Below are 27885 nucleotides of genomic sequence, written 5' to 3' on the forward strand. Positions count from 1 at the left end.
TGACTATCCCTCAGTCCCCATTCTTTCATGATCTTGACACTGTTGAAGAGTACACATCAGCTACTTTGTTAGAAGGTCCCTTGATTTGGGTTTCTCTGATGTTTTTTCATGATCACACTGAAGCTGTTATGGTATTGAGAAAAAGGTGGCTAATGTGCCACCCCAGTGCTTTCTACGGCCCGGGTGGTGGTGTCACTGTGCATCCCCATGATGTTTAGCCTCAATGGCCTGATTAACGCCTCATCTGGCAGGACTTTTCACTCTGACTTCCTTCTGTAATTACTAAATATTTTGAAGCCTTGGAAATACTCCGTTTCTGCTTTTATCTTTGTGCACTGACCTTAGCCTCCATTGGTGGGTCCTACCCATGACAATTATTACTGATGTTATAATGATTATAATGATTTTTCTGCTTGCTTCATTCTTTCTATACTTTTTCATTGAAATTCTTCAAGGAAGAGTTGCATCTTCACCATTAACTTCTTTATTCAGTTATTATTTATATCCACATGGATTCATGGATTTTTTTTTTTTTTTTTTTAGTTATTTGGGTTGTAATCTAATCTATTTTGTGGGACAACTTCCAACTTTGGCCATCGGGAGATGTTTCAGGTCAGCCTCTATACTCTTTCATAATGCCTGCTCATCTTTTTTCTCTTTCTTTTTCTTCTTCTTCTTTTTCTTTGGCGGGGGGCACTTCTTTACTTTGTGGTACCACAAGATCCTCTGGGTTCACCCTGCTCAGGCCCTACTTTCCTATAGGAAAATGGTATTTAAAAACCAAGACCTGTGTGTCTGTGTGTGTTCACTGCTACTGGAGTGTCACTGCTTCTAGTCCCTCTCAGTGGAAAAAGACAAAAATATGTGTTTGTAAGGTAACATATATGCATTTACACATATCTATGTTCATCTATTATCTATCATCTATTATTTATCTATCATCTATCATCTATCAATCTATCTATCATCTACTCACCTATCCATTGATCTCAAATATGAGTTCATATCTGACTCCAGTTCAGACCACCGGGTACATTCTGGTGTGTCTCCTCTTCCCTTTTGTGTAGAAACTTCTTCCAACAGCAAGAAATCTCATTCCTATTATCTACAACTAATTTACTTATATTTTCAACCCTAGTACCCAGATAAAGCAGCTTCAGAATTGTCAATCCATGCCCCTGTGAGAAATTCATTTATCAACTGGAGGACAGTGTTGGTATCCACTTCACGTAGTTGTTAAGCCTTATGGTATCCAGTCAAAACACCTGCTGTCAGAGTTAAGCCAGTTCTTTCTTCTCCATCCTCTTCAGTGTGATTAGGTGATTTATTTATAATACAGGTAGACTCACTTGTCACCATCTGCATTCTGTCTTCACTCCTACATCCTGTTTGATTTTTGAAATTTACCTAGAGTGGTATTCTTTACACTGTTCAGTGTCTGTGAGTATTGACCAAATGCACACAGTCATGTATCCACCGTCAAAGTTCCCTGTCCGGTGGTTTTCTTGTAGACAGTATATAGCTAGGTCATACTGTTGTATTCAATCTGACAATCTTATCTTTTAACTGGTGTATTTAATGTCATTTTTGATAGGGCTGGATTTAAATTCACCATCTTACCAGCTGTTTTCTGTTTTTGCCATCTGTTCTTTGTTTTTTTTTCCCCCTTCTTCTGCCTTCACTTAAACTCATTAAACATTTTTTTGTGACTCCATTTTATCTCCTTGTTGACTTGTTCTTTGTATCTCTTAAATTTTTTTTTAGTAACTTCTGAAATGCTTGCAATTTACATCTTTAACTGGAATTTCCCTTAAGATAACATGATAGCACTTTGTGTGTAGGGCAAGGATCTTGCAACCGCATGTCCCCAAGTGTTCCCTCCCACTCTCTGCTCTGTGCTTTTACTTTCACATTAGCACACAGAGCATCACTACCATGTTTGCGTTAGACCAGGAGCTGTTGTACTATGTGACCTGGGCTATATCTGGTCCACCACCTGTTTCATAAATGAAATTTTATTGGACAAATTCATCCCCTTTTGTTTACATATTGTCCATGACTGCTTAGTTGCAACAGAGACTATGTGACTTGCAAATGTATACTCTGTCTCTCTTTTGTGGTTTCTGATGAAGAGCCTACTCTAACATTTACCTTGGTCCTCTGTGTAGTTGGTCTTGTCTCTGGTTGTCTTTGAGGTGTTCTCTTTGCATTTATTTATTTATTTATTTAAAGATTTTATTCCTCTATTTGACAGGGGTGGGGGAGAGAGAGCATAAGCAGGGGGAGAGTCAGAGAAAGAAACAGGCTCTATATTGAACAGGTGCTCGATCCCAAGACCCTCGGATCATGACTTGAACCAACTGAGCCACTCAGGCACCCCTCTATTTACTTTTATTTTCAGTAGTTCAAGGGTGACATGCCTGTGTGTGCACGCGCATGTGTCCATGTGTGTGTTAGGGCTGATATTTATTCTGCTTGCTTGCTTGGTGTTCTTTGAGAATCTTGAATCTGTGGTTTGCTGTTTTTCACTAATTTGGAAAATTCTAGGCCATAATTTCTTTAAGCACTTCTTCTGCCCTGCTCTCTCCCTCTCTTCTCCATCTGGGATTCCATTAGATGAACATTAGACTGTTTGATATTGAGCCCAGCTCTTAAGATGCCCTGTTCTTTTTTTTTTTTTTTCCCTTCCCTCATTCTTTTTTTCTCTTTGCTGCATTTCAGTTTGGATACTTCCTAATTATCCGGCTTCAGCTTCACTTATTCTTTCCTCACGATGTCAAGCCTACTGATGTGCTCACTGAGGATATTCTTCTTCTTCATTCTGGTATTTTTCATTTCTAGCACCTTCACTGGATTCTTACAGGTCCCACCTCCCCAGTGAAATTATGCATCGGATCTTGTGTAATGTATACCTTATGCATTAGAGACTTTAACCTATTAATTAGTTTCAAAAAGAAATCCATGTCAGATAGCTCCAACATCTGTGTCACACCTGAGCCTGGCTCTTACGACTGCCATCTGTCTCTGGGGAGCATGTTGGGTTTTTTTCCTTGCCTTTCCATTTGCATCATAATTTTTTCTTGAAAGCTAGACATCTTGGTAGAACTGCAGAGACTTAGACAACTTGTTTTTGTTTCCCAAAGGGGGCTTTCTTTTCCTGCTGGTAGGCCTGCGGTGTGGAGGCGTGAGCGATTGCTGTGGTTACCCTCAGTGCACTAAACCCGTCAGGTTCCTGTTGGAACACTGTGTTTTAAGGTGGAGGTGGGTTTATCAGAGAAATATCTGCTTGATTCTCCTCTTTAGAACTTCCCCTTGCACTGAACCTCTGAGAGGGTTCTTTGCATGTTATTTCTCCTCTCTTTGGTGTTCTTGTTACCCTGTGGTTCTTGTTCTCATTAGCCTGATATTGTGAGGTGGTGGGGGTAGAAATCTCTGTTGTTTTGACTAAAGCCTCCATGGAGGCTGGCTGCCTCTCCCCGGCTCTTAGAAGCCTCACTTCCTTAGTTCTCCTGTCACTGAGCAGCAGATCTAATAGTAACTATAATTTAAAAAAATATTTTATTTATTTATTCATGAGACAGAGAGAGAGAGAGAGAGAGAGAGAGAGAGAGAGAGAGAGGCAGAGACATAGGCAGAGGGAGAAGCAGGCTCCATGCAGGGAGCCTGATGCGGGACTCGATCCCAGGACCCCGGGATCACACCCTGAGCCAAAGGCAGACGCTTAAGCACTGAGCCACCCAGGTGCTCTGAGATTTTTGTTTTTAATGATACCTCCCCAACACTGGTCCAGCTGTCCTCAGAACATAGGCTTTTCCTGACGCTCCATTCAGTGCGCCAAGACAGGAAGCTTACAGTATGGGGTGGCTAATGTTAATTCAAGAGAGAAGCACTACAAACATGATTCTGGGCACAGGTCAAGTTATTATTACTACCTTCCATCCCTCATCCTGTGAATTCTCTCTCAAAGGGTACTAGCTAGAACTCCAAAGGATCCACGATGGAAAGCACTGGTCTATGAACTTAGTGTGGAATAAAATTAAATCTTCCTTTCACTGACTTCTAACTCAAATTTAGCAGCATCTCCTTCCGTTATGAATGCTGGCACCTCTCACAGACTTGGAGGCATGAGGCCTGGAGGGAGGGGCCGGGAAGACACTGAGGAAGTGCTCCCAGGGACTCCAGAGTGCTCTGCCTTCTTTGATGTGTGATAGTCACATTCTGCTCTGGGTGAAAGGAAAGTTCAGTTTAGCTCTCCTGGGTCCAAGGAACGTGTGTTTTAATCCTGGAAATTGACTTTCACTCTCCTAAGTGGGGGATTCCTCCCCTTGTGAATGGAACCCCCCAATCAATTTGTCAGTGACTCGGCATGTCTCCTGAGACTCCCCATGGGCCCCGCACACACTGGACACTGGAGAAAAGAGAAGAGGAATACTTTATTCTGCATGGAGATTGGGGGGTCGGCCTCACAGTTGTGCCATGTGACATGGAGAGCTCCCTGTCCCCCACACCCCTTTATTGTGCCTTCCTAGGTGCTGTTCCGTGGGCCTGAATGCCTCCACCTGCACTCGCTTCATCTGTCAAAAGGCTTCCCCATCCTGAAGGCCCAAACCTGATACTGTGTTTGTTATCAGGCTCCTAAGTGTTCACAGTAAATAAAAATAATTATCATTGTTATGACCCCGTGGCTCACAGACAGGACACATATATTTACCAGATGTTGCACTAAGGGCTTTGTATTCCTTGATCATGTGTTCCTCAAACAGCCCCATGAAACAGGCTTTTTTATCCCCCTTTAGTAGAAAAGGAAACAGAGGGTCAGAGAGGTCAAATGTGCCTTCCCTCAGATCATATAACTTGCAAGAGGTAATGTAGATCAAAAGCCCAGCGTGGCACCCCTCCCCTGGGAGGCCCCCAGGCCTCCGTGTGGACCCTGCCTTCTGTGCTTTCCCGTAGTACCTCCTCTTTGAGTGAGGCACACACTCACATCAGGTCTGTGATATCTGGCAGATTTAAGAAGGCCTGGTAGGAAGGCGAGGTACCTGGCTCATGGCTCCCATCTCCTCCAGGGTTTAGCACTGTGTCTGGGGTCCTCTGGGTGAAGGTAAAGGGGATGTGAGAAGAACTGGGGCGCTCCCGATCAGGGAGGGATATGTGACCGGAAGGTGGCCAGCCACCTAAGACTTGTGTATAGCAGGGTGAGAGGGTCACTTGGATTCATAGGATATTTCTCTTGGAATGTTGGAGATATGGGAGCGAAGGGGACAGCTGTGTGAAGGGGAGAGGCTCATGACAAGCCATGGGTGGTCAGATGGAGGAGAACCTGGGGGGAAGCAGAGGAAGCAGGCTGGGGGTGGAGAGAGGAGGTGGAGGTAACCCAGTGGGAAGGGGCCGAGTTTGAGAGAAGCCACCATACATCAAGGCCCATGCCCAGAATCCCTGGCTCCTTTGAATATATAATGCACATTCACAAACTCACATACGCACACACACACACACACACGTGCACACACACACACGCACTCACTTTGAGCTGGCTTATATGGGTTCCATTGTATGGACCTTAGAGGAAATATAAGCTGTACGGTGGCCCTTGGCTTGGGGGGCTGGTAGAGGGGAAGATGGGCTTTGAGGGAGACCAGCAGTGGCCGGGATACAGGCTGAAGGGAAATGGGCTCTTAGAAGACTGGTTCTTGGAAGAGACTGTAGCCTGGAATCTCATGGGGAGTTTCGCAATATACTGGTGCTGGGTCCTACCCCCAGAAATTGTGGTTAATGGATGTGGGCTGTAGTCTGGGCATGGAGAGGTTTTTTTTTGTTTTTTGTTTTAAGAGAGAGCGAGCACACAAAAGCAAGTGAGAGCATGAGCAGGGGCAGGGACGGAGGGAGAGAGAGAATCCTTGAAACCTCAAGCAGCTGAGGGCAGAGCCCAAAGCAGGGCTCTATCCCAGCATCCTGAGATCATGATCTGAGCCAAAATCAAGACTTGGATGCTTAACCAACTGAGCCACCCAGGTGCCCCTGGGCATGGAGAGTTTTAACAATTTCCCGGGTGGTTCTAATATGTGACATGTTTTTGTGGGAAGCACTGCTTTAGACTAGTAGGGGTGGATGAGAATGGCCAATTCTAGAATGATTTTGTTTATTCAAAGAACAAGAGATGATGAGACTGATGAGTTGAAATCCCCAGAATGTAGAGTTACTTTGCCCAACCATCTCTAGGTTCTAGGTCAATAATTAGATTGTATTTAGGCTCCGGGCAACAAGCAGGTGCCCATGTGGGTGACTATAGGCAGGCAGCATTTAAATTCTTCATGTTAACAGATGTTATAATTGGTTGGCAGACCTGGTCCTTTTCTACTCTCCTAATTGTTTTTTTTTTTTTTTTTTTTTTTAGAGCTGACAAAGGATTGTACTACTTAGCATCAGAGATTTTATCTTCACTGGTAGCAAGGTTCTATCAGTTGAAAAGCCTGGTAGCTGAGCAATCACCTTAAGACTGGCCCAGGGATGCCGGGGTGGCTCAGTGGTTTAGTGCCCGCCTTTGGCCCAGGGCGTGATCCTGGAGTCCTGGGATCGAGTCCCACGTGGAGCTCCCTGCATGGAACCTGCTTCTCCCTCTGCCTATGTCTCTGCTTCTCTCTGTGTGTCTCTCATGAATAAATAAATAAAATCTTAAAAAAAAAAAAAAAGACTGGCCCAGAGCTCACAGCACTGTAATAGGCTACTTGTGTCTTTGCACGAAACCTGATTTTTACTCTGGAGCCAGCTTCCCTCACCGAGGTCAGAGGTCGAATCACTATGCTTAGTTTTGTGGTCTGGCTTTCTGGAGGGGCTCTACCTTCATATCCTCACCTAATCCTAACTATCTGCCCACTTCCAAATGCCCTCACATTAGGAATTAGGGCTTCAATATTCATTGGTGGAGGTGAAGGGTGTGTTGATGTGTAATCCATAGCAAGTGGAAAACATTTTCTTCTTGGGTAGATTGAGTCAGTAGTCACCAGTGTGGCCTTGCCAATGGTTACGGCATTAGAAATTTGGAAATACTAATTATTGGTCATTGTTCCATGTTCCCTACGTGGCCTCATTCCTGCCACCTCATCTGTCCTCCCCTTTCTTTTTTTTTTTTTTTTTAAAGAGATTAAGAAATATCTTTTTTTTAATTTTTTTTTTTTTTAATGATAGTCACACAGAGAGCAAGAGAGAGAGAGGCAGAGACACAGGCAGAGGGAGAAGCAGGCTCCATGCACTAACCTAACTAACCATGCACATCTCCTAACCTCTACAACCCAGCTGGCCCCTGCCTCTGCTGTGCCAAGTGTCTGTTCTGAATGACAAATGCTCAGGCCATTCCCAATAGGGTGATGATCAATCTGGGACTGGCAGAGACAGCTGTTTTCTGTAAGACTGGGGACACGCGGGGAAGGGTCAAGCCTACAAAGTCCATTCAGGCATACTGATCTGCAGCTTACATTGCAGGACACAACTTCCAAGGTGTGTGGGCTGTTTTGCAGAGTCCAAAAAACCCCACCACATTCCAACTGGGTAAATTTGAAAACCCAATTGGCCTTATGAAGCCATTCCTGAATCAGGCGTCATCCCATCTAGCACACGGAGAGGGCAGCTCCGAGGAGTTGTACGAGAGATAGGGTTTTTATGGGAAGGGGAGTGGGGCACGAAATTAGCCAAAGAAAAGAAAGGATTGTATCAGCCAGGGTCCCCTTCTTCTAGGGAGGAGGACAGGGCATTCATCCCGTAACAATTGGGTCATCTCATCTTGCTTTACAAGTTGGAGAGTTGGAGAGGGTCTGTGTGACGGATCACCTCTTTGGTGCTGACCGGAAAATGCCAGATTTATTGGCTTAACTAGTCCCACTCCTGAAATTGCAGTTTTCCTCTTGGCTTGCTGTTCTGGGGGCTGGGGAGTCTACCTTGGGCCAGTGGCTTTCTTTTTGGCAACAGAGACCTGGGTCCTATAGGCCTGGGATGCATGGGGAAGAGGGATCCAGGGAGGAGTCCCAGCAAAAGTATCTTTCTTACCTTGCCTGGCTCCTTAAGATTCTTCCCTCTTTATCCAGAGGAGAAACGGTGTCCCAGTGTCTCCTGAACGCAGGGGATAGAGGCTGGGAGCCCTGCCGAGGCAGTCATAGGACTTGCTGTGGTCACTCTGACCCCACTGGAGGCCAGCCAGGACCTTCCTTCACCCCTGCGCATGCCAGACTGTTCTGCATGGTGGTTCCCACGCCCACGGTTCTGCTCCTCCACACCTGCCCTAGATTAGCCCAGACCAGGGCCTGCTCAGGCCACCAAGGTCAGCTGAACCCCTGACCTCGGGGCTCGAATGGGGTAAATCCTGCAGCCGGCCACGTACAACCCTTCCCGTCTTGGTGGCGCGGGCTGGGGTGACAGTTTTGTAGGCCGTAGTTCTGACCCCACACCTACACTCACGGACATCAGAGACTGTGTCTGGTCGGCTCCCCAGCGGGGCCCCCAGCACTCCACGCAGGGCCTGTTCTGGAGCAGGTTGGTGTGGTCCCCTGGGTGAGCCCCATCTGCCCGTGCCCCAAACCTGGGAGGTCCCTGTGTGCATGGGTCCTATGAATCCTCGGGGAGGGTGCACGTGCTGTCTAGTTGACGTATCCGTTAGGGTGAACTGGGCAATGCGACCTCCAAGATCCTGCTGTATCAGCCGTCAGCCCCTCCCCTTTATCTCCCTGCGACTTTGACTTCTTCTGCTCTCTTGGGTGCCTCAGCTCTAACTGAGGATCCTCACTCCACTTGGGGGGTGGGTCTTTGTGCTTTGGTTGTGCACATTTGCTCCCCAGGCCCACCACCCTCCTCCTCCTCCTCTTGTGGGACCCAGGGCCCCCCATGCCTGCTGCTTCCCCCATGAAAGGTGCTTTGGTCAGCCCACCAGCCTGCACCCAGAGGATCCATTCTGTCTCTGGTGGCTTTCTAGGCTGCTCTGTCTCCCCCCCACCGCCTGCCTTTGAGGGGGTGAGGGGGCACCAGGTGGGGTTCATGGTTTCCACCTGATTCTTGAGGCCCTGAGCAAGGGAAGGCTCATGCTGAAGTCACCTACCTCATCAACAGCCCCCAACCAAGGACTGGCCTTGGATCCCGGAGGAGAGCCCCTCCCTTCCTCAGAGCCCCAGGATCCCTGCCAGAGATAAGGTGCAGCCCTCTGGGGGAAAATTCACTCTTTTTTCTTTAGTATCCTTCCTGCCCGGGGCATGAGCTAACCGTGGCTGCCACTCCTCAGAGCTGTCAGGAGACCAGTCATCTGTACACCTACTGACAATGTTTCCTGGGGTCCCGTGAAGAGAGGCGTTCACCCCTCCTGTCCCCGCCCACCCTGTGCAGAGCCCTTTCCATTGTGTGGATAATACATCTGGAAAAGTTCAGAGTTCCAGGATAATGCAGTTATTATCACTGGCTAAAAGGGAGGAGGTTTCTAGCTAGAATAGGGCTGCTTTTTTTTTTTTTTTAAGATTTTATTTATTTATTTGACAGCACAACCAGGGGGAGCAGAAGAGAAGCAGGCTCCCCACAGAGCAGGGAGCTGAGTGGGATGTGGGGGGCTCAATCCCAGGATCCTGGGATCATGGCCTAAACCACCCAGGTGACCCTAGAATAAGGCTGCTTTCGTCACTCCTCTCACTTTTTAAGCACAGAAAAGTTGTGGCAGCTGGGGACTTGTCATTGTTTGGTGCTCTCTGGGTGTCCCTCCGAGGAGGGGGGTCTGGGTGCTCTCCCTGGATCACAGTGGGGCTAAGCACCGAACACATCCTTCTGGGAGCTGCCACTCCCTAACGTTTGGGTTTTTTTTTTTTAAGATTTATTTATTTATGATAGACATAGAGAGAGAGGCAGAGACACAGGAGGAGGGAGAAGCAGGCTCCATGCCGGCAGCCCGACGTGGGACTCGATTCCGGGACTCCAGGATCGCACCCTGGGCCAAAGGCAGGCACTAAACCGCTGAGCCACCCAGGGATCCCACGTTTGGGGTTTTTAGAATTTAAAAATCTTCCCAGTCAGCCACTGTGCCGTGAATTTTACACAGTGGACTTTTCCACCCTCAACGTAGATCTGCCTCCCATTTTCCCGATTGCAAAACTGAGACTTTAGAATCAAGGATGTGTGTGCTGGTTTGCCCCCGCTTCACTCAGCCCTTCCTTCCTCCTCCTGCTGGAGGCTGGAGCAAGTTTATTCATCTCTGTGGTCCCTTATCTTCCGAGTTGGGCTAAAGGCGGCAGGTGCAGGGATTGGCCAAGGGGATCACCTCAGCTCTCCTGGCTGAGTCACCGCTGGGTCACCAGCCTAGTAGCTGACAACACAGAAAGGGCCCTCCCAGGGGGGACTCCAGACCTAGCTGATCAGAAAGTGAAATGTAATCTAGAGCCTGTTTTCTCCTGGAAGCTTGTTTGTCTGAAAAAATTTCCCTCTTCAGCATCTGACCCCGTTTACATATTGTGGAGGTAAAGGGGATCATAGGAGATGTGCCTCCCCAGAGGTGGCAGGCTAAGTACTTGGCAGCCATCAGACCTCACTTGGGGTGACCTGGGGTGAACCCCAACCCCACTCCGCCCCAAGTTCATCATTCGTAGAATCAGTGCTTTGGACTGAATTTTCTAATGTGCTTAGACCTCTAGTCTCCAAATTTTAATAATTCAAGATTTATTTTAAGCAAAGTCTTCACTTAAGTGGTGCCTGAAGGTAGCTGGACTTTCCTTCCAGAAAGCCTTTCCATCACGGGTAGCCTTGCTTCTTGACCCCAAGGCCAAATACTCCCTGGGAGGGTGGGGAGTGTAAAGAATGCTTCCTTCGGGGGCCCTGCAATTTGCTGGCAGCAGTGGTACCCTCTCGGCTTTGGTCTCATCTGTTATCCATGGTCCCCTTCACAGCCCCCTCCTCCCAAATGCCAATGGCACCGGGTCCCCTGCCTTCCTGGAGACAGGCTGCCTAGGTGGGAGTCATGCCAAGACCAGCTGGAACATATCCACCGATGGGCAGCTGGAAGAACATGTATCATCTGGGCAAAGCTGCCAGGGCAGGTGACCCCTATGTTCTATCTAGAGCCAGCCTGGCTTCTCTAAAGATGCCCTCCTGACCTCTTCTCCGGGATGGCTGAAAAGCATCTCAGCCTTAGAGTGGCCAAGCTGCACTCCTGAATTTCCTTCCAAGCCTGCTTCTTCTTCCTTCTGTACCTCAGTAAAAAAGCACCACCATCCCTCAGTTGTTCAAGCTCCAAATGGGGATTTAACCCTTGATTTGTCATACCCACCCCGCCCGTACATCAGCCAATCCACGGGTTTTACCTCCAAAATATATTCAAAGTCTTTCCACTTCTCACAGCTGCCCCACCCCTCCCATCGATCTGAGCCATATCATCTCTGGTTTCCTATAGTAGTGTGTGTGCTTCCACCCTGGCCCTCTACACTTCCATTTGCCACATAACAGAGAAGTGGTTTTTTAAAAAAAATAGAAATTAAATCATATAATTCTCAGGTTTAAAAACCTCGGAATATCTAAACTTCTTAGTTGGCCTACAAGATCCTAGAGGCTTGGTCCCTGCTCCGTTCCAGCTGCCCCATGGCTCTAGCCACTCACAGAGGGCTGCCTCAGGACCATCACACCTGCTGTTTCTGCTCTCTAGAAAGCTCTGCCCCCAAATCTTCGGAGGACTCCAGTGTTTCTTGTCATCTAAGATTTCTGTTCACCTGTGTGATCCCTGTGATCATCTGATCTACGTCATTTAGCTACTAGATTATTTCCTTCATTATTCATCCCTTGGCCAACTTCTTTCTGGAGAACGGAAGCTCCGAAGGGTCAGGGTCTGGGTCTCTTGTTCTTAGTGTCTGGAGCAGAGCCCCACGAGTAGTATTTGTTTAATGAATGGATGAGGCAGGAGTGCTTGGGCATTCGGATAAGGGATGAAGGTGAGCCAGTGTGGGAAAGTAAGTGTCCATGGCAATTTGGCCAACAAGGCTGGCTGCCTCCACATGGCTATAGAGGTGGACGCCCTGGATCAGAGAGGTCGAGGGACTGGCCCGGGGCCACCCAGTGCTCCTGAAGAGTAGGGCTGAGATGGCAGCAGGCCCTGGGCAGGGGGTTTCGCAGTGCTTTACCTGGCTCCTGGGGTGTCTGTGTGTGGGGGGGGTGGAGGGAAGGGGTGCGGAGTGCTTTACCTGGCTACTGGGCAGAGGCGGGGGGGGGGGGTGGAGGGAAGGGGTGCGGAGTGCTTTACCTGGCTCCCAGTGGGGAGTGGTGCGGAGTGCTTTACCTGGCTACTGGGCAGAGGCGGGGGGGGGGGGCGGGGAAGGGGTGCAGAGTGCTTTACCTGGCTACTGGGCGGGGGAAGGGGTGCAGAGTGCTTTACCTGGCTACTGGGCGGGGGAAGGGGTGCGGAGTGCTTTACCAGGCTCCTAGGGGGGAGTGGTGCGGAGTGCCTTACTGGGCTCCTGGGCGGGGGAGGGGGGTTAGGGGAGGGGTGCGGAGCGCTTTGCCAGACTCCTGGGCGGGGTTGGGGTGGGGTGGGGTGGGGTGGGTGGGTGGGTGCGGAGTGCCTTACCGGGCTCCTGGGCGGGGGGTTGGGGGTGGGGGTGGGGGTGGTGCGGAGCGCTTTACGGGCTGCCCGACCGCTGACGTTGGCGCCCCCTGAATTCCGAGGCTTTGGGGCACGGGTCCGTCTAGCCTGCTGAATTAAATCTCAGTCTTTGGCTTGGGGAGGATAATCAGAAACGTGGCCTAAGGTGCCGTGCCCACGGGAGAGCGGCGGGGGGCGGCGAGGGAAGGGCTGGCGGACCCGCGCCGTCCTCCCGGGCGGGGGCCTGCGGCCAGGGGGACCCTGAAAGCAGCCGAGCCGCTCGCGCCTCGCGGGTACCCTCTCGCGGCCCCGCCCCGCCCCTCCGAGGCCCCGCCCCTCCGAGGCCCCGCCCCATCCGAGGCCCCGCCCCCTCCGCCCGGGGCGGTGCGCGGTGACAGCGGGCGCGCGGCGGACCGAGTGTTTGCATACAAAGGCGGCCGCGCGCGGTGCCGCTCGGTGAGTAGACGGACGCCTCCGCGCCGCCGCCCGCCGCCCCCTCCGCCCGCCGCCCGCCGCCCGCCGCCCGCCGGGCCCGGGCCGAACCGCGGCGGACTCGGGCCGCGAGCACGCAGGGGCCGCAGCCTCGGCGGGGCCGGGCGGGGCGGGGCGGGGCGGGCGGGACCCCGCGGGCCGGTGGGGTCGCGCGGCCGGGCGGGAGCGGGAGCGGGAGCGGGAGCGGGAGCGGGGCCGGGGCCGGGGCCGGGGCCGGGCCGGGCGAGCTCGGCCCCCGCGCCCCTGCCGGGGAGGTGGTTCGGAGGACGGCGGAGAAGCGGCCCGGGGCCCGGGCGGCGGGGCCAGCATCCCTCGGGCCTTCCGTCTCGGGGCGCGCGGCTGACCTTGACCCCGGGGGCGGCCGCGGGACCCGGGGCGGGGGCGCTCCCTGCGGTGCGCCCGGAACTTTTATGGAACCGGTGCCCGGGGCTTGGGATTCTTGCTCTGCAGCGGAGGGAACTGAGGCCGGGAGAGGCCGACCTGCGCGCCCAAGGTCACACAGCTGCGGGGCGGGCGGCGGGTGGACCCGGGTTGGAAGCCGGTTCTCAGCTCACGCGTTGGGGCCTCCGGGGCCCGGTCTCCGTGCCCCTTTCCCGCAGCCCAGGGGGTGCTAGGCCTGCTTCGTCCCATCCCCTGCCCCTGCCGAGAATGTTATTTTGGAGGAAGGACAGGAAAATGCAGGATGAAAAGTAGTGGTTTGCAGCTGCCTCGGGGCGCCCCGAGGTAAGGGGCGTGTAGGTAAGGGGGCGGATGGTTTACGTGCACAGTTGTCGCTGGGGAAAGCAGGTGACCACCCAGTGTTTGACCAAAAAACGGGAAACTTCCGCTAAAACGACTGGCAGATGGACTCAGAGAGTTTTTTAAGCCCTCAGTAGTCCCCAGGATAGTAGGAGTATTTTGGAAAAATGAGAGCTTGTAACAGTTTTGTTTTGTTTTGATTTGAGGAATGGCATGATGACTGTGACATTATTTATCTGTTGTTCTATAATTTGGGTCTTAGGAATTAAAGTAATCGATTGAGGAATGGGTAGTACCTGAGAAGTAATTGAGAAATGAACACACACTTTTTTTTTTTTCTTTTGCCCCAGAAATGTGGGAAGAGCTAAGAGTTTGCTTTATGGTTCTGTGTTTTGATAATTCCTCATACTTGTCAAGCATTTTTGTTTATGGACGGGAGTCTTGGAGCTCCCCTTCCTGTTTGTATTGAAGGGCTGTGTAGTGTCGGGGAGCCAGGGCAGGCCAGAGCCCTGAACCTGAACTTCGGGGGTCTGGGGGCCTAGGCTCCGGTCCTACCTCTGCTTGAGCTTGCTGGGGGCCCCTGTGCAAGTGTGTTAACCAAATCAGGTCTCATTTAGCAAAATCTCATTACTCTGGTAAAGAATATGCTGGAAGGCACAAACCTACCTGCTGAGTCTTGTTTCGCTGGAGAGAGCTTGAGGGTTCCTGGCGGGGGTGGAAGGGGAAGGATCTCTGTGTTCTGGGGGAGAATCTCAGGAATGGCTGAGGAGAGTCCTCCCTGGATGGTGAGGATGGCCGGCCCCGCCTGGCCCCAGGGAGGCCTGTGGGCCCAGCCCTTGCCCAGTGAGCTGCCCTCAGAGCCCTGGACCAGAGGGAAACGGAGGGCAGGAGATGGAAAGATCTTTGAAAGAGGTCACCACGGGCCTGTGGGGTGCTGAGGCCAGTGCTTTGTAGTTACACTGGCCACTTAACCGCTGTATGACGTGGGCCAAAGACTTAAATTCTCCTGCGCCTTGGTTTCTTCATCTATGAAGTGTAGAGATGATCATACCCATTTATGAGATTATTGTAAAAATTAACTGAGATATACAAGAGATATACAGGGTCAGTGACTGACTATGGCAGTTTTTGTTTTAGGGAGGAGGAGCATGAGGTACCAGGGAGGAGGGCTGTTTGTAGGGTCAAGACGGTTTTGCCCAACGCTGGCCCCTGGGTTGCAAATCATCACTACGGGACACGCCCCTCCCTGCCACCCATCTCGTATCATGAACTAGCCTCTCCTGGACCCTCTCTCTTCTAGGTTCAGGGTATACAAGACAGACAGATGGGTATGGGTGAGGGTTGCGGGCCGCTTCTTGAAGGGGAGGCCTGGTGGAGGCGGGAGGTTGTATCAACTGGAGTGGCTTTTGGAGCATTTTTGAGAAACACTCAGAAGGCCAGTGTCCAGCTGGGACACTGAGAGGCTGGTGCCTTGACCTGTGTGCTGGTCAGCTTCCTCAGTGTGACCTGTGCTGGGGGTTGGGGGGGAGTTGGAAGCTGTGGAGGTGCTGAGGAATACGTGAGGTCCAGAGGGACAGGTGGCACGCTGTCAGCCCTGGGGGGCGAGCTCCCTGGGAAGGTGAAGCCACACTCTATAGTTTCATTGAATTCCGGCTCAGTTTATTTTGGGACAGGCCCACTCACTTACAATTGGGGTGGAATTTTGTGAAAAAAAGGCAAGGCCCGAAGTGATTCTTAATTTATGGAAGACTCCAGGTACCTGTTTGCTGGCCATTTATGAAATGGGAACTTTCTGAGCTGTGAGTGGGGGGCCCAGTATCTGCTTTTGGAGCTGGTGGCAGGTGTGGCTCAGAGGGACCCCAGGGCCCAGGCCTCTGGACTAGGGGTGCCCCAGATCCCCAAAGGCACCCTCTGCCTTCTTCCTTCCTGTGTCCTCCTCACTTCCCTGTGCACCTCTTCCTCTTCCCACGTCTTCCTCCTCCCCTCTCCCCACCTTTTTTTTTTTTTTTTTAAAGATTTTATTTATTTATTCATGAGAGCCACAGAGAGAAAGAGGCAGAGACACAGGCAGAGGGAGAAGCAGGCTCCCTGCAGGGAGCTCAACGTGGGACTTGATCCCGGGTCTCCAGGATCAGGCTCTGCACTTGAAGGCAACTCTAAACCGCTGAGCCATCCGCTGAGCCATCCGCTGAGCCATCCGGGCTGCCCCTCTCCCCACCTTTTATGCAGCAAACGAGAAGTAAGACATGAGCAGCCAGCAGCCCGGGCTGGGCCACATGCAGTGCAAGCTGGAGTGTGGTGAGGATGAGTCCAGTTGTGCACAGAGCTCCGGGTCTAGGTATGGGTCGGCATCTGTCACCGTGCAGTTTGTGACCTCCTGGTCATAAAAATCCATTTGGCTGGCCCAAGACATTATGAAAAAGTGAAATAGAAAAGAAGATATCAGCTATTGTTTTGGGAAACCTGTTTTAGCTGTGATGTGTGTGTGAGACTGCACGCTCTAGTGGAGGGAGGGCGGGCAGGTGGGTGTGTGAGGGAGAGTGCGTGGGTGTGTGGGCAGGAGGCTGCACAGCCACAGGCTCTGGCTTCCTCCTGGCCCACAGCAGCCACCACCGCCTGCTGGGGAGTGGCTCAGGCTGGTTGTGCCATGTCTGCTGCCCAACTGAGAGGTCAGGGTGGGGGTGGGGGTGGGGGGTGGGGGGGTAGGGTTGGGGGGGGAGTGAAGGGCAGGGCTCATTCTGGAAGGGAGCAGGGGGCTTTTCATGCTGGGGATCACGGCCAGTCTTTTAACCCCCTTACCAAGTTCTGTGATTCTTTCAACAACTTAGAATTTATTTTTGCTAGTACTAAATGCTGGGGCTTTCCAGAAAAAAAAAAAAAAAGTCACAGGCTGTTAGAATAGTCATGGCGCTGTATCAGCTGTCTGTTGCTCCTCGGTGTGATGTCCTCTACATTGCTCATCGAGCTGACCACAGATGCTGTGATGGAGACACACCTGTTTGCTAGCTGCTTCTGGGACACTGAGGACATTTACCCCTTGCGCCTTGTTCCCAGAGATCCCATATCTCCTTGGATACGTGTACTTTCTCTTTTTGGTGAAATCTTTCTCTGCATTCATGGGTCTCATTAGGCATACCCTTTGTTTTACGAAAGACAAGAAACAAGCAACAGAAGTCATGGGATGACAGGGCACAACTGCCGAACATAGACGAACATAGACGTTCTCCTTGGCAACTGCTTCTGCAAAAACAATTTCCTGCCAGTGAATTCTGCATAATAATCACAGAATGCTGCCCAATCTCGGGGGTTGTCTTTGGGCTCAGATTTTTGGGCCAACAGAAATGTATTAGCACCCTATGGTAATAGGAGCACACCTCTCTGATATTTCTGTATTAATTTTAGCCTATAATGTTCTTTGCCCCTGTCTTTTAGGGAGGGTGCAATTTAACTAAGGCAAGAGCCTTAATTCGGAATCTGGGAGTCATTTATGACCACAGGATTAGCACGTGCCTTGCATTTGGCGCCTGTACTTTGACAAATACTTTACATATACCACCAATCCTGTGAGGTGGACAATGTTAATCCCATTTTATAGATACGGAACTGAGGCTCAGATTAGTCATTGGCTCGTGGTCCCAGTTAGTGGGTGGCAGAGCTGGGATCTGAACACCTACCATCTGCCTCCAGGAGAGTCTGCATTCTTCTCCTCTGAGCTGTAGGCAGCAGTCTTGAACATCAGGTGATGAGAGTTAGCCCTTCACGGAGTGCTGGGGTGGAGGGGGTGGGGATCCTACAGAAGTAGAAGTCACAAAAGCACGACATTTTTTTTGACCAAGACACAAGCCTGGACAGAGGGCACTTGCAGGTGTGTAAAGAGGGGATGCAAGCCCTGTGCTCTGTTAGTGAGTTAAATAGTTAAGAGCCAGAGGACAGGCATCTAACCTAGAGTTGTTTTGCTCAACGCATTGGCCGCCCTGTAGTGTGGATGTCTCCAGCCCTTACTGTCCAGGCCTTTTGTGCTCCTTGGCAGGGACCTGGGAACACTTATCACATGGGATTATGAGATCCGAGCGTTGCAAAATCCCATTGCTGGAGGAGCTGAATGGTTACCCTCTGACCTTTCTGACCGAGGCAGGAACCCTGCTGTCACCCCCTCTTGTCTTGTTGACCAAGAGACCCCGACATTCAGCAGGCCAGAGTTTTCATCCCTCACCCAGTTCTCTGAGGCCATTAAAAATTCATGTTACAGTAATAGGCACGCATGTAAAAAACAAAAGCCAGAGCCAACGCTATGGACATAGTAACGGTGAAAGTGAAGGTCTTTCCAGGCCTGGTCCCCGGGGCTGTCAGCCGGTGGACCTTGTTTGGTATGTAAATCAGAACAGAATTTTTTGTTTTGTGCATCTCAGAATATGTGTAAATATAATCCTTAAAAAAAGGATTCATTTTATCAATATTTTTGTACCCTTTCATTCAATATATGCCTTTGTCCAATTAGTGGTTGTGAAGCTACCTCTCCCTGTTTTCTGTTTTTTTTTTTTAGAAGATTTATGATATTCTGTTACATGGTTTCTTTTCTTTTTTTTATTTTAAGATTTTATTTATTTATTCATGAGAGACACAGAGAGAGAGGCACAGAGACACAGCAGAAGGAGAAGCAGACTCCATGCAGGGAGCCCGACGTGGGACTCGATCCTGGGTCTCCAGGGTCACGTCCTGGGCTGAAGGCGGCGCTGAACCGCTGAGCCACCCGGGCTGCCCTGTTACAAGGTTTTTTTTTTTTAAACCAGAGTCCTATGGATATTTAAATTGTTTCTGATTTTCCCAATTACAGTCAATGGGCCTTGACTGTCTTGTAACTGGATCTTCCGGTGGTAGGATTGTTGGGTAGAACGGGCCAAATATGACAGTGCCCCAGTGCTCACCCCATTTATTATCCACCAGCAGTGGGTGTTGACTTGGTTTCCACTGCTGTCACCAACCCTGGAGTTTTTATGACATGCTCTCAGTTTAGACCATCTGAGAGGCCTTGTTTTTGTATCTTACATTATGAGTGGGGTTGAGTATCTTCTCATGTATCGTTGACCGAATGGACTTCTCTCTGGGAACTCTCTCTGTATTTTGCCCATTTCTTCTATTGGGTTAGGGTGAGGCCATCTTCCATGGGCTTAAAAATTGTTGAGATGGGTGGTGGTAGCAAAAACTGCAGGCTTATGAACGCCATGGGCTTTGCATTTTGGCAGAAGTTCTAAGAAAGAGTTTCTTGGCAAGTTGCGAAATCCAGAGAAAGACTCTGTCCATTTGGGGTGAAAAGCTGATTTTTTCTGTTGTAATCACTAGGCAAGAGGTAATGAGACCTCCATTCCCTCATCTTGACAATGTGTTAGCAGTGCTACTCTTCCAGAACCATACAAGATTGGGCCAACCCATGCTTTGGTGCATCTGCTGTGTGCCAGGAATTGTATGGATTAGCTCCAGTGTGGGCACTCCTGCTGGTGGTGGCGGCTTGAAGGAGGAGAAAACACCAGGCCTTTGCTCTCTTTCCAACATGGTAACAGCCCCCTCTGCTGGGACACACTGTCCACGCCTCCGGCCACACCCTCCCTCCTGCAGGACCCCCCTGGAGCTGGCTCTGCCCCTGCCCAGGTCCTGAAGCAGCCAGGGCTCTGTATTACCGGCCTGCTTAATTAAGAAAGAGCTGTGGTGGGGGAAAGCTTGGGCCAGCTGGTTTTTCTGCTTCATCACTTCTTTCAGGAAGTACTCATCTGCCTTACAAGCTTTCTTAGAAGCATCTCAAGCTTTTCTGGTGAATTTTCTTATTTTGGAGGGGGGGCTGTTTCCTGAAGCATTGCTGGCCTGCCAGTAAAGTCCCCGAGTGCCCAAGGGTATTGAGGAACACAGAAGTTTTCTCTTTTGTTTAAGGAGCTTGTCTTAGGGTCACATTCAGGACTGTGGAGCTACTGCATGGGGCAGCTGGTGGGTTTCCTCGGTCCAGAGCTGGCTGGGAGGGAAGCGCCTTGCCCTCAGGTGCGCTGCCCGTGGGGCAGGGCAGGGGGGAAACGTAGGTATACTCGACCTTGAGGCTGGTATTCCTTTCTCTGCCTCATGCTGCAAACACGTCATCCTTTTTTTTTTTTTTTTTTTTTTTTTGCCATTTACGTGTGATTTATCCCTCCTACCAATTGATAAATCAGTTCACGATGCTCTGAAGAAAGACTTCTTTGCTTTTAATACAAATTGCAGGAGGGAGATACGCTGCTTATAAACCAATTTCATTTCCTTGCAAGTCTTATTAGTTGTTAGGCCATTTGGAGGGATTTCTTAGAAATTGTCTTTTAAAAATTTTTCCCCAGTGCTTTGGCGGAACACCAGCTCTTACCCCATAACCTTCTGGGTGAATGTGATCTCAGCCAGTCCCAGGAGCAGTGTGATGTTTGTGTTCTCAGAGTTGGTCAGATTTGGGTCCCAGACATGGAGACACGTGGAGGATGTGTTCCGAGGAGAGGTGCCGGGGGTGGTGGGTGGAGGCCCCCTATGCGTCCCTCTGAGGCCTGGCTAGGATGCAGACAGTGCCTGCCTGGCATGTTAGGGTACCAGGGGCAGTCATGTAGCTGTCCTCCCATGCATGGCCTTGGGATAACCGGGAGAATGCAGAATGAGACACCCAGGGGTGCTTCAAGGAGCAGTGGGGAGAACCCCAGGGAGGCAGGGTGGTCACCCACCTGTCCTCGGAGGCAGCTTGCAGATATTTAATGTAGATCAGGATGAAAAGAGGGGTGCAGGGGAGAGTTGATCCCTGAGTATTCAGACTTTACTAGTAAAATCTCTGCCCTTTCTCTTAACTCAGGAGGAACGAGCCCGTCTCAGGGCTCCTGCTTTACCTTGGTGTGCCACCTGGAGATGGCAGGGGTGGGCTGGCTTGTTCCGGGGCCGACTGGCAAATATAGGCCTCTCTCCGGAGCAGACTGACCAATTTCCAAACCAGACACTAGCTTAGGAGGAAGAAATTTCCAGTAAAATGCACCTAACGGATAATTTTGGCCTGACCGCTGGAGAAGTGAATTTATTTGCACTTAACTGTGCTTTCCACTTACCTGCGTGTGTAATTTCAAGTCTGGGTGTGCTGCCCTATTCGTCCATCGGACTGTCAAGTCCTACAGGAGGTTTGCAGGCTTGTCGCAATATTGGATACAGACTGAACCTGGATTCGGATGCTGTCCCGCCCCTTTCCTGTGTTGGGACCCTGAGCAAAGTTACATAAACTCTAAAGCTCGGTTTCCTTCTCTGCAAGATGGGAAAATTATACCCACTGCATCATTATGACCAACAAGTAGTTTAAACTCTGTTATTGTCACCACCTGGGCAGTGTCCCAACCTCCGTGGGAGGTGCAGACGGGCAGTGGTTTGTGTCACACTGGCTCGCTGCTGTGTTACTTTGCCTACTGTTGCCCGTCAACTCGGGATGTTTAGAAGTTTCCCAGATGTGCTCCTTTAACCCAAGTAGCCGGCGGGCTGGCCCCTGACAGCTGAACGGGCCAGTGGCTGTTGACCCTTGAGAGCAGCTTGTTGTGCATCCGGGTGTGTTCCTGGAGCTGGAGGCCTCACCCCAGGCTGATAGTTAGGTTGGTTTTTCCAGTCCAGAAGCTCCTGGATGTCCCACAGACCCGGATTCCACAGGGCTCCTCGCTAAGCACCTGCCGTGTGCATGTTTGCGTAGACACTGGGTGAGTGGCAGCTTGGTTCCGGGGAATGATGAATCATTCGGAGGATGGAAGTGCCAGAAAAATCTCCTGACATAAAGGAGGCTGTTGTGACCTTTTACCTTTTGCTTTAGACTTTACTTCCCAGGGGACCCTGAGGTGGGGCCCTGAAGAGGGTGTGAGTCCTTGTGGAAACCCCACGTTGAGAGCCCACGACTGAGTCTGCTTGGTCTCGTGGTCTCATCACTTCCTCAGGGAGGTAGGGATGCTGAGGAGCGTTTGCCCCCTGCTTTCCAAGGGCAGAGACCTTTTCTAGGCATCATCTTGTGACAGCTGGTAGGTCCCATCAGAGAGGTGTCGATACCTCACTGCCACGCACATGGCTCGCAGATTTTGGAGGAGGACGGTGACATCCTGGTGGTCTGACCCCATTTCGTGCAGCTTCTGTTTTTCAGACTCTTACCCTTTATGTTTCATGACCTGGTTTGGGTTTTTTTTTTTTTTTTTTTGGCAAGAAAAGCCTTACGAGCTGGTTATTTAAACTGTGTCTGCAGCGAATTTCATTTGGGGCTTTGTCTTCATGAGTTTTATGTTCTTGGAAGAGAACAGTTCCCATTCTTAATTTCTCCTGGTTTTTACATTTTAGCACCCTCCCCCCCCACCCCCCACCCCCTTTCCCAGAGTTGCCAAGCTGCTTCTGGGGTGGTGGGTGCACCTTGTGGTCTGCACAACTGGAATTTTTTTGTGATGGGACAAAAAGCCCCAGACAAATGCCTTTCCCCAACCCTCAGTTTCTTGCTTGGGATGGAGACTTGATTTCCGGATGGTGCTGTGACCAGGTCACAGAATCATGAACTTTGAGCACCACTGGGTTCTTGAATTCCCTCCACAACCCTGTTGCCCGATGGTGGTTTAGACTCTTTGTTGAGACCACCGTTGACGGCGAGCTCACTCGGTCTCATGAGTCAGCTCTCCTTAGAAGCTTGGTCTCCTAGACTGTGCTTTCCTCTCCCCTGGCTCTGGAAGGTCCTCTCTTTAATTCTGACTCCAATTACAATCTGTGATCGTCTAGACAGCACCGGATACCCTGTCCACATGTGCTGAACATTATTTAACATTTGGACCTAAATGATTGCCATCTGTTTTGCTAAAGCCACACGGCTGACTTTCTTCAACTGGGCATCACGCATTTATACCAGTTTTGTGCACCGAGATGGGGAGAGACAGCACCATGTAGACGAGAACAGGGGAGTCTTGGGCTTCAGCCTGGGTTCCTGCACTCCCCGTGCTCCTGGTTGTGCTACTCTGAACATCATGCAAACCTGGTGCCCTGGGTTCCTCATTAAAATGGGGCAGTAATGTTGGTTTTGAGTATGACGCAGGGTTGCTTAGATTTTTACCATGTGAGCTCACTCACATGAAGGTTTTCTGTGCCTTGTGAAGTGCTGTACAGATGTAGTGTGGAGGTTTGCATGGCCCTTTACCTGGGATTCACTTGGTGATATATATGTTAAGGGTTTGGAGCATAAACACGGGCGCTGGGTCTGATGACTTCGGAGCATTCTTTTCTCTCCAGAGTGGTTGGTGGACACCCACTGTAGTGCTTCAAGCCCACTGGCGTCTTTCCCGTAACCATCGTGTTGTCCTCCTCACCTCCAGTGATTATCCTGGGATTCCCGGCCGTGGTGTCAGGAGGAGGCTTGCTTACCCAGGTGGCACCTGTGGCTTCCCCGAGAGCTGCATGCGAATAAGGATCGGCCTTGGGGACAGAAAGTTAGCCTTGTACAGGAGTAGGTTGGTTTCCTCAGAGAGCCTGGAATTGTGTTTCATTTTGGATGTCCTTTCGAAGAGGAGTCAGAGGTTAGCCTCTGCTCAACCTCAAGTATAGTTAGGTGGTTTTTCCTAGCTCTGTCTCATTTCCTTATTTCTCTTTATGTGTGAGCAACTCACTGCTCTTGAAACATTAGTGGACTGTGCACACCCGTGTGGCCACGACAGTCCTGAGGACCTGTCTGTGGCCTGGAGAGGTGGAGCCCCCCTCTACAACACATGCTTAGTCCTCCCACCACCCACTGCTCCATCCTGGCTCCCCACACTGATCCTCAGAGGGCCCTAAGCTTCTCTCACCCCTAGCCCCTGACTCTACAGCATACATTTGTCCTAACGCAGGACGGAGCCAGCTTTGATGCTGTGTCCTCTGTTTCCATTGTACCAGTGGAAAAATGTTCCAGACCAATAAAGCATTTTCACTTTTGGAAGACCATCACCATGTGGATTTAATTCAAGTAAATCATCCCAGAGGTACCTAGCTTCATAGACAAAATAAAATAAAATTCGGATCCTGGCAAATGTTGAAGAATGTAGTCAAATACAGCTTGAGGAGTAAAGAAACGTGGTGGTGTATGACTGCAGACATTTCCTGGGCCCCTGGGATGGGCCAGGCACCTCGTTGAGGGGCTGGAGCCCAGAGATGAGCCAGCCTCCTCCCTTTCCTTCAGCGGAACAGACCAACTTGGCTGATGGGGTCTGTCCAGCCACCTGACAAAATGGCAGCCCATATTCATCCACTGCCTTGGATGGGAAGTCATGTCATTCACTGAGCTGGAGGGCTGAGGAGGAGGTTCAGCTCTCAAAAGTGAGTCGTTTTGGGTGTGTTTATGGATGAGGTACCCGGGACAACCAGGTGAGGACCTGGAAGAGGCCGTGTGAGATGCAGTTTAAGGTGGGATTGTAGAACCCCTGCCAGACACTCAGTTCTTATTTATTTATTTATTTATTTATTTATTTATTTATTTATTTATTTATTTATGATTGACTGACTGACTATATTTGTTGGAGAGAGAGAGAGAGAGAGAGAGGGAGAAGCAGACTCTTTGCTGAGCAGGGAGCCTGACATGGGACTCGATCCCAGGACCCTGGGATCATGACTTGAGCCCAAGGCAGATGTTTAACCGACTGAGCCACCCAGGTGTGCTGGACACTCTGTTCTTAAAAAGAAGGAGGTAGAAAGAGAAATAGAGGTGAGACTTAAGATGGGGCTTCTGAGGGTTATATTCACGGAGGCAGTTTTGCAGTCATTTTGACCTTGGTTAAGGTGGGGGCCCTGATCTGTCAGCCTTCTCAGAGAAGGAGAGAAGAGAAGCACATGTTTAGAGGTTGCCTACCAAATTACCATTTCATTTCCCAGGAGCAAACCCACAAAATTAAGGTGGAGAGGCTATTATTTCCTAGGGAATGTGCTTTTGCTAATGTTCTAGTTGAGAGGATTGGAAAGGGAATTAAAATAGCTTTTATCCACTTGCCTATCAGCTGAGTAGAACAAGCAATTTCTGGATTGACAGTTCAGGGCCTTAGCCTAAAATAACTTGAATCTTCGTATTTAATGGTTGATGCAATTCGAGTCGAGTTTATTATGAATGCTGTAAGCAGAATCCTAGGTGGGAACACGCTTTTGGATTTTTACATTCCTCAGTGTTTTATCTATTTGTTTCTGAGTACTGTAATAGTTTCTTTCTTTCTTTCTTTTTTTTTTTTTTTTACTGTATTAGTTTCTGACTCAGAGAAGAATTCCTGGAAAGATGGCATTTCCAGGAGATGCAATAGCCTCAGAAAATTGGCCTCAAAAAAGTCTTCTGGAAAACTAGAAAATAGTACATTAAAAAAAGCCCACATTATTAAGTCAATATTATTATAATATAAATGTAACAATGATTATATATAAGTAATATATAATGTAAATAATATGTAATATAAAATCATTTATGATATGATTATATAAACATATATAATATAATCAGTCATATTAATTAAATTAATTGAATAAATTAATTAAAATATGTTATATAATATGAGATAATAATATATCATAATTATATAATTATGTAATGTAATAATAATATATATATAATTAGTTGTAATATAATGACATATTTTATATATGTGTGTGTGTTGACATGTTTCTTCACCTCAGAATTGGTCTGAAAATCCACAGCACAGTTTTGAGAACCCTAATTCAGCCAGAGGGTATTTGTGAGGTTTGGTTATAACTCTCCTTGAAAACTTCTGAAATAGGTTGGTGGCATCCTGTTTCATGATCCATGAAGCCCTGTCAGGGGCAGCGACCACATCTTGGCAACGGTGGAGACTAAAATCAACAGATTCAAAAGTAATTTGGTATGTGGAGAGTGAAGAGGAAAGCCTGTACCTCAGGGCTGTTTAAGTGGATTCGTCTGCTTTTGGTTTGTGCTTTGCAGGCTGTACTTCCGGTTGCTCTGGAGGTAGTTACGGCCTTTCTTCCTCACATCTTCCCCTCCCTGCCGTGGGTCCCGGGTCTCAGTGAACAGCAGGAGACAGCAGGGCACGAATGAGATTCAGGGGTGTGCACCTCGGGCTGGTTTGCGTGGCTTCGAATCTGTAGGAAAATCCCATTAGCTTCTTCCTTGAGTCCTTTACCTCACAGGGAACTGAGGAAGTGAAACTGGGAACTGGGGCTCAGCTGCTGTGGCCTGGCATTCTTTCAGTATTTGGCCAACACTTGTTAGAAGAAATCCAGGGAGGGCAGAGATGAAGAAGAGCCGGGCCTGCCCCCAACTTACCTGCACCCCTCAGCCAGGCCTGGGGTGGACTGGGTGCCCCCCGCACCCTGGAAGCCCATCCTGTACCTCCGGGCCCAAGCTAACAGTACTCGTCTTCCTGGAATGAGCTCTGGTGCCTACCACATTCTCCTTCACCCCCTTTAAAATCGTGGTAAAAGACATGTAACATAAATGATTATGATCTTGATCATTTTTAAGTGTACAGTTCCGCACACTTTGTGTAAGAATGTTCACACTGTTGTGCCACCGTCACCACCATCCAGCTCCAGCTTTTGTTTCATCTTGCCACAGGAAGCTCTGTGCCCGTGACACCAACCCCCCTTCTGTCCTCCCCACAGCCCCTGGTAATCTCTGTTCTGCTTCCTATTTCTACAGATTTAGGTCATCGGGGTGCTTCATAGGAGTAGAATCGCCACATGTGGTGTTTGTCCCTTTGTGATGGGCTTATTTCACTTAGCATGCCGTCCTCCGGGGTTATCCATGTTGTTTATAGAACGTACATCAGAATCTTCTTCCTTTTTCCCACTGGCTCATAGCCCATTGTTAAGTCTGTACCACATTTTGTTTATCTCTTCCTCCCATGGATGGACACTTGGGTGGTTTCCACCTTTTGGCCATGGCAAGAACGCTTCTGTGAACGTGGGTGTGTGAATATCTCCTTGAGACCCCGCTTTGGGTTTTCTTGGATATATATTTGGAAGTGGAATGGCTGGGTCATATGGTAATTCTATTTTTAATTTTCTGAGGAACCGTGTTCTGTGCTGTTCCATACATAGCGCCGTGCCATTTTGCATTCCTACCAACAGTGCACATAGGTTCCAATTTCTTCCCAGCCTTGCCAACCCTGTTTCTTGCTCCGCTGGAGAGAGTAGCCATCCAGGTAGTCTCCTCGGTAAAAGATGCTTGCTCGGTGGTCAGCCAAAGCAGCCCCTGTCGATGTTGAAGTTCCCTGGGAGCGGATTGCCAGGTGGGGCCATGACCCTGTCATTTGTTCAGAATTATGAAACAGATGTCCTGCTTCCAAGGGGGAGGTGTTTACAGATTTGCAAATAAGCTGTTCAATAGAGGGGGTAGCTAAAGATACGAAAGCAGCTTCCGAGTATTTGCGGTGGGAGAATTATACTGGGCCAATCCCGTGGCATGCACACAGGGAAGATCCTAGGACCAGGAATCGGGAAGTCAGGGTCCGCCTCCGACTCTGCGAAGGTGGGGGCGCTGCCTACCACTTCCCCTTTGTGGACTCATTTCTTTTAGACGAAGTTGTTGGAAGAACAACCCAGGGCCCTGTCACCTTCAAAATCTTCTGATTCTGCACAGTAACTTTGAATTTGCTCACTGATGGGAGGGGAGGGCAAGGGAGCAGAGCAACATTTAGCTTGAATTATTAAAGATGCCCTCTCAGGCTTTCTCTTGGGGTGGTCGGAGCTGGAATTGGATCTTGCAGGTCATCCAGGCCGACGTCTTCGTCTTACAGATGAGGAGCTGGGATGCAGACATGTGGTAACACCATCCAGCTCTGAGCTTTCTCTTTATTGTGGCTACAACATGTTGGCTGGCGGGTCCTCTGGGGCCACATGACCAGCGGCAGGGGCGCAGGCCTGGGTTCAAGCCTCACTGCAGGAGGTGGTCACCTGTCACTCAGGACCAGTGTGGCCCACAGGTGAGGGCGATGAAGTCGAGAGGGGCCCCGGGGGGTTAGGGGGGCGGGGGACTGTGGAACCGAAAAGGTGGTGGCTTCTGAACCCAGGCCTGTGACCTTGGGCGTTTGCTTCAT

The 27885-nt window shown here is 49.9% G+C and overlaps 1 protein-coding gene across 10 annotated transcripts in view; it reads left to right on the plus strand.

The window, feature by feature from the left end:
* LPIN1 (lipin 1) overlaps window positions 1-27885 on the plus strand; it is a 132833-nt gene that overhangs the window by 47421 nt on the left and 57527 nt on the right. The window contains exon 1 of one of the 10 annotated variants that reach the window (XM_055327573.1): window positions 12964-13042. The exons of 4 other annotated variants lie outside the window; for them this stretch is intronic. The gene's annotated coding sequence lies outside the window, so the exon portion shown is untranslated. Of the gene's footprint in view, window positions 1-12963; window positions 13043-13300; window positions 16155-25378; window positions 27772-27885 lie in introns of those variants that run through there. 5 more of the 10 variants (XM_055327569.1, XM_055327570.1, XM_055327571.1 and 2 more) reach the window with 5 other exon arrangements.

Source organism: Nyctereutes procyonoides, unplaced genomic scaffold (genome assembly GCF_905146905.1).
Source record: "Nyctereutes procyonoides isolate TBG_1078 unplaced genomic scaffold, NYPRO_anot_genome, whole genome shotgun sequence".
Classification (NCBI taxonomy): Eukaryota; Metazoa; Chordata; class Mammalia; order Carnivora; family Canidae; genus Nyctereutes; species Nyctereutes procyonoides.